We start from the raw sequence: 7,581 nt of genomic DNA, 5'->3' as shown, positions 1-7,581 counted from the left end.
TTCTTGCCTTGGGTCAAGGAAGGTCGGGTGATCCTCTCGCGGTGTATTCTGCAACGGGCGTGATGACAGCTTCCCTCGGGATATCGGGCTATCACTCGTATCCGGAGCCTCGCGACCGCCAACTTGGTCCTTCAGCTGGGAACCAGGTAACCCCCTGGCCGGTTTGGGTATCCTCTGGAGCGTTGTCTCCTCGAAGAAGGTCGACAGCTTCCCTCGGGATATCGGGCTATCTACCCCTCCAGCCTGGTACAACTTCAGGGTTAATATCAACGTACAAAGTGCTTAGTTCAAATCCCACCGCTGCCACCATGTAACGTGTTTACCCGGCGCCGGTGGGGGTGGCAGATCCCGCCGCCGCCGCGTACTTGTTACTAAAAACTCTCACTAGTGCCACTGAGAGTCGGGGTTCGTCTTGGTGCAGGAGCTGACGCTAAAGCCCAAGATTAAACAGACCACACTCCACACGTTGATAATATTATTAACCAAGTTTATTGAAGAAATTAAACACAGGAAAGAAATACAGTAGTTTTACATTTAGAAAGAAAGAATGAGACCCTCGCGTCAGGCGAGCTGCCTTGTGTCTGCTAGCCTCGGGCTTTGTTCCCAAAGAACCACCACGTGCTACAGTGTTTTTTTAGGTGGCTGTGCGCCCTCGAAGAGACTGGTGAAGGGGTGAGGCCGCATGCCGAACCGTCTAGCTCGAGATAACACCGTGTGTGGTCTCTTTAGGACTGCTTAGATTCAAAGTATTCTTACTAGCAAATGGTTACACATTTAAAACTTACAATAATTGAACGGGGGTCATATATGACAGGATTAGCAAGGGTTAAGAAGAGAATGGGAGTGGATGGAACTGGTTCAGTATCGTGCCGATCTTGAGCCCTGTCTGTAAGAATAAATAAGTGTGCTTGTGTCACTTCTGACATGACAGCGTGAAGGAGTTCTGTCATTTTCCTTGTTGCAGCGGGATCTGGACCAAGGACCTCCCAGGCTTCCGGGCACTGTACCGTGACGAAGATGGCGAGGCAAGGAGGACTACGGAAAGCGGGGAATTTTCGATCAAGTTAATGTCAACCGGAAGGCCAACAGTTGACGTCAGGCCCGTTAGGGACACTCTCGGCGCCTCAATACGACGCGGCCGGCTGCAACAGATAAACTCCATCAAGCTTACAGTAATTAAGGATACTCAATTCTAAATGAGTAATAATGTATGTCACGTGATTTGTTCCTTTCGTAACAATAATCTTTTTGACAACAACTTATTTAAGTTTGAGACTGAATGTTAGGTGTGTCCCTTGTCACTACGGCAAGACGTGTCCTCAGGTTGCGGATGGAGGAGACAGTCTCCAGATACGGAGGGCAGCTGCGAATATACTGAATAAGCAGTTGCGGACAGTGACAAAGGGTGATCCTCCAACTAGGGGGTTGAGCGTGGAGCTAACAACTCACCGTGAGAAATAAATTTACAATTTCTTTATTAAAACCGTCATAACACAACTATATCAAGGGCAGTGCCTAGTTTGGCTCTGCTACACATTTCGGCTATTAAAAGCCATCATCAGGCAAATAAATGGCCAACATATAGACAACCACTGAACTGCAGTACTAGTAAAATTGGATACAATATTATTAATTATATTAAAATACTTGACATAAAATACAATAAATTAGATTATATAAAATTGAAGTTCCCCTCGTTGGTGTCTCCACCTTATCGTGGTGAGGGTGTTTGAGTATGCCAAGGACCCTGAGAGCTATACCAGCGGTAGCGTAGCTACTGGCAGGGCCTCCCTTGCTGGACAGGTCAAAGGGTAGGCATCAGACGAAGAGAGACACCGAAAACTGATGCCGGAAGCAGCGTCATCAGCGGCGACTTGAAGCACAGAGAAAATGATGCTCGAGATGGTTCAAGTTCGTATAGCAACAGGCGTGACCAGAGTGGTTTGAACGGCTGTTGTACTGCGATGTGGAAAGCAAATGGAAAAACTACCACATTATCACTATTCCTGGATAGTCTCTTTCCAAAAACAGAAGATCGCATTAAGTGGAGAAACTGCTTTGGAAGAGGCTGTGGACCTGTCATCTGACAGATTACTGATGAATGAATGAAAATAGAAGTTATATTATAAAACAAGAATAAAAATTCTTCGAGTGATGCTTTACATCATCGAGTCAGTCATTGGTTTTTCTGATTTTGTAGTGTTCCCATGAACAAATTGGAGTATTCTATATTTTGTGTATATATAATGAACTGTTTGGGAGGCTCGTGATGTAGATGTACTAATATTAATGTTAATCTGAAAATGACATGAAAGTAATAGTATTAAATTTTGTTATAATCAACAATTGATTTTGGTATTGAAGATATAGTGTATTATTTACTTACTATTTAGTCGGTGCCTCATCTTACAAAGTACTGTCCGTTCTGTATGGAATGTAAACAGCGACTGATTTGGTGATGTAAGATTAAGGTCAATGCAAGGGAGGGAGGGGGGAGGTAGAGATAAGGTGTATACGGAAGTGGTGGAGGGGGTATAAGTGTATATTATGTTTTGTATGTATCAATTATTACATCATATATAGGGTTAAATATTTCAGTAAAATTATCATTCAGTTGCAAATTAATTTGCTGATTTCATAGATGTGAAATCTTTCATATGTATCCAAGGTTCGGCCTTTCTTGCCGATATATAGAACTTCTGTGTTCTGTCTATCGTACTATATTCATGTGTGGTGTCCAATATATATTGAGCAAATCTGGGGCTTTGTACGTTATTTTTTATGTCCCCTATATGTTCTCTGAATCTGACCTTAAAGGTACATCCGGTCTGTCCTACATATTTTAATGGACAGTCAGCACATTGTAGTTGGTAAACCCCACTAAGGTTATACTTATCATTTCTGTCATCATTTATTTTGAACAGATGTTTTATATTGTTTTTTGTCTTATATGAGATGCCAACTTCAGTATTCTCAAAAGTTTAGTAATTGACCTGATTTCATGGCCGAAATAGGTAAAGGTGGTCCATTTTTTTTTTGTGCGTAGTATTTTTTGTGGATGTTTTTTGTGTCAGTTTTATGGTATTTAGTGGGTAGTTATTATTATTTAGAATACTTCTAACAATGTTTTCTTCTATGTTTTTATTGTTATATGAATGGGGATATTGATTCAATCGATTAATGAGAAAGTTTATAGCAGTTTTTTTTTTTTGTGTACAAATGGGTGATATGAATCATTGTGGATGATTAGATCAATAGTTGTAGGTTTTCAATAGATTCATAGTTGTAGCTTTTCGTGTGTTTTCTCGATGGATAAATCTAAGAAATTGATCTTATTATTTATTTCTTTTTCCATTGTGAATTTGATATTAGGGTGAATATTGTTGAATTCATTCAAAGTATTTTCAATATTAGTTATATTGGAATTATAAATGATTAAAATATCGTCAACGTATCTATAATAATCAATTATTTGATATTTCGTCAAAATATGTTGTATGGCTTTTAATAGCCGAAACATGTAGCAGAGCCAAACTAGGCACTTACCTTAATATAGTTGTGTTGTGACGGTTTTAATAAAGAAATTGTATATTATAACACAAAAGGTTCCATGAAGTGAAAATTAGAAATAAATTTGTTACGGAATATCACAATGGGCCTCGAACTTGGATGGATTCTTTGGATAAACGACTTAAGGAGAATGAATATACTGTAATGCATCTGATGGACGCGTTGCCAAGCAACAGCACTGTAAACCCGGTCCAACACGCAACAGTAGAGGAAGCTATGTCTTCCGTGTCCGCTGTGACGTCACACAACAGTAGCTAGTGATCACATGACACGTGTTTCCTGTGATACATGTCCGTTCCGCGGCTCTACAAGTAAGCAGTTGTCGGCAAAGGCATAGCAGTAAGCTGGGGGAGTACAGAAAGGAAAAGAAATCCGCCTGTGAAGATTTCAAGACTTTATGCGTGTTACAGTGTGCGATTACGTGAGAGTTTCAGTTCCTGTGTTATAAATCAGTGAAGACTAGTGGAGACAGACCGGAGAAATTAGCTTGGAGTGCTTTGTAAAGTGAAAATCAGGAACAATGTTACAATTAATTGTAGTTACGACCTGTAAGTGGTCAATAAACCCAATTACCATTCGGAACCCGGTCTTTAGTGACTGTGACACGTGACAATATTTTAGGAAGACCTAGACTGGGAAGTTAATATTAAAATGGATCTCAGATGGGATGGGGCGGTATGGACTGGGTTGTTCTACCTCCGGATAGGGACTAGTGGAGGGCTCTTGTGAACACGGTAATGAACTTTGAGCCTTCCATAAAATATTAGGAAATCCTTGAGTAGCTGCGCAACTAGCGGCTTCTCAAGAAGGACTCAGCTCCATGCAGTTAGTTGGTTAACGCTTGAGACTGAACACTTCCTGGATAATTCAGAAAGATTATGAAACGCTGCGGGTGAAGACGAGGGAGCAGAAATGAGTGCCGTTACGTATGCAGAGAAAGTGCACGCCGCGACACGTGGTGTCTGTGACGTAACCAAGACAGAGCGCGTTTCCCTTCGATCTGTGCTCACACTGATAAAGTCGTGAGGCAGTCAGTGGCCCAGCTGCCGGAAGATGCCTGCAGATGGCTCAGGGAGACATCTCGACATTTGCTTCATAATAAAATGGCAGCTTGGTCCAGGAGTACCACGTCATGGTGACTACAATATTTACACCTCCCTGGCTCTCATGCTTCGCTTGCTTCCTGGACTTATCACATGGCCCTCGGTAGGACTTTGACCCCGAACCGTCACCTATGCTTCATGCTCTATCGACGCCCGGGTTCGATTCCCGGAAATTCAAGTTTATTCTTCTCTCCACTACGTCCAGACCTGCTCTGGGGCCCACCTAGCCTCCTATCTAATGGGTGACGGGGGCTCTTTACCGGGGGTAAAGAGGACGGGGCGCGAAGCTGACCATTCACCTCTATCTGGTGCCGAGGTCAAGAATGATGGAGCTATATCTCCACTCCCCCACACGTCTTCATGGAATAGTGATAAACTAATTAAGCACATGGACAACTTCACCTTTAACAACATTTGCGTGAAGAAGTTTTGGGACATCCTGTGTAGAGAAAGAGTTGCGGAGGTCCAAGACGTGACTGCATCTCGACTGGCCTCTCTCTGTTGTGGACGGCCACTCTCCGCAGCGGACATATGAAGTTCACGGTCATAGCTCATATATGACGTCATAGTAGTAATAATATTAAGTACTAGGACGCTGCTGGTCAGGACGAACGGACACGCAGAGATAATTACAATGCAGTAACCTAGGGTCCATCCAGCCTCCTACCCAATGGGTACATGGGTTAAAGCGACAGGGCCGTGAAACTGGCTACTCATCTCCTACTAGTTCCGAGGTCAAGAATACGTGGATCTACACATCCACTCCCCCATACGCCTTCACGGTGTAATGCTTCATTGGTTAAGCACAGGGAGAACTTTTTGGAGGAAAACATGAACTTGAAGAAAGGGAATGCCACGGACAAACCTGTACAGTGCGATCGGGAGGTCAGATCCAAAGCTGGGGGAGACTGCAAGCATCTCACCTGAGGCGGGGTGGGGGCTTCAACCGAAACATGACGTAATGTCACAATGGAACATACATCTGAACCAGTAACACGCATCAAGAGGCTCAGTTGCCCAGGTATACTGGTAAGCGAGACTTGGGAAGAACAAGGGAGGAATCAGCAAGGAGCGAGGACCAGACATCTACCTTGGTTGCTTACGTTTTGACCCTGAAGATGGAAGAAGCGCGTTTTTTCCGAAACATCAGTTATCTCTTTAAAGTATGTACTCAGCTGTGAATAGAATTTTTTATTTTTCGATCCGGATTAACTGTAACCGGATTAGCGAGGGTTTGCTATTATTTTATACCCTATGAGACGTATTCGCCCATGGCAACAGAAACTCCCCCGGTACCTGGCAACGGCGCCGTAAGTGTCTTCACGTGATTGAAAGGCGTGTCAGCTCGCCGTGAACTTGATTTCAAGCGCCGTGCTTATGCGGCAACTCGTACGAAACGTGCCAAGGTCACGTGGGCCTATCACACAAATAGGCAAGAGGGACGCTCTATTCACTCTCTGCCTTACCGACTTGGGGTGATCACGGATTTTCGTGATTTTTCTTAGTCCCTTTAAGTACATTCCAGGAATATTACATGGATTAGGCCACGACCACTTCCTTCAACATCTTTTCCAATTCATGGTCCTAGCATCGAGTTGCTGACCCACAAGACGCCATATATTCTGACGTAGCAGGGAGCAGGTTTGCGTGCGCAGCGCGTAACGGCCTGGTGACGGGCGACCTAAACGTGGGGCTCACTAGGCGGTGCTCAAGAGATGGGCTTCCTGTCGAGTGTGACACTGTGCATTCCACACATGTTCATGATGGTATACCGAATTGGTATCGAACACCTGCAATTCTGGACAAGTCCGAAACCCATATTCTCATCAGGAAGGTTCAAATATATCGACGGAGATTGAGTTTCTTTTTAAGAAAATACTCTTTTACGAAAACTGTTGGTGAGATTTGTAACGGGAGAGTGAAGGGGGCAGAAAAGAAAATACGAGTTACAGTCACCAGTAAACAGGTAAATAATCGATATGTAGCGTAAAACACGCGATATTCGAAACTGAAAAAAAAAAGTTCATTTCTCGACGTATCCTCCACCAACATTGATACACTTGACCCATCGCTTTACCAGTGCGTCGAAACCCGCAGCATAGAAGTCTTTTGACTGTTGTTTCAGCCACTTCCGCACCTGGTCGGGCATCATTTACGACTTTCGAACGTCCTTGATAGAATTTCTCACCCAGATGTGAACCGCTTTACGCGACAAACACTTCCCACCGTAAACAGGAAACATTTCCTTATGAACAGCCCCTACATTGATTTCTTTCACCAATAGAAAAACGCACAAAAGAACGCCGCTCTTAGGTTGTTACGGTCATCAATTTCACTACTGAAACCAGTCTCTGAACATGCGCATGCGCGTCTATTACATACACTGCCATGAAGCTGACCTTTGCTGCGACCTAGTGATACGTATAGAGAAACTATTACATCCATTACAGCTGGTTTACTTCCATTTGTGACCTATTTACCGACTCTCCGTAGTAACTTCATTAACTCCTGAAGATGGAAACGGACTTCAACTCCACGTCGACAGGAGTGGCCGCCGGGAAAAGATTCGGACCATATCAACTCACAGGAGGAAGCAGGTTTCAACTCATTTCGGTACAGCTCAACGCCGACTTCTGGTTGCAAGTCCTGCTCGTTGGTTCCTTGCAGAGCAGAGCCAAGGGCAACATGTGTCAGCAGGAAGCTGCACGCTACAGACTGTACAACGCATGAAAGGCGTTGTTCACGAGGATGTACAAATGGAACCCAGCCCTGATTCAGATTAGATATAAGGCGTTCTTTACAAAGTAAAAGCCGAAGGCCGCAATTGGGGGGTGAAGTATTTCCGTCTATCCACGCCTAAACTGTTGAGCATATTTTCTTCGAATTTGATATGAGGAACATCCACAAA

The sequence above is a fragment of the Cryptotermes secundus genome, unplaced genomic scaffold, assembly GCF_002891405.2.
Source record: "Cryptotermes secundus unplaced genomic scaffold, Csec_1.0 scaffold204, whole genome shotgun sequence".
NCBI classification, from domain to species: Eukaryota; Metazoa; Arthropoda; class Insecta; order Blattodea; family Kalotermitidae; genus Cryptotermes; species Cryptotermes secundus.
Note: the sequence above shows the minus strand (reverse complement) of the source record.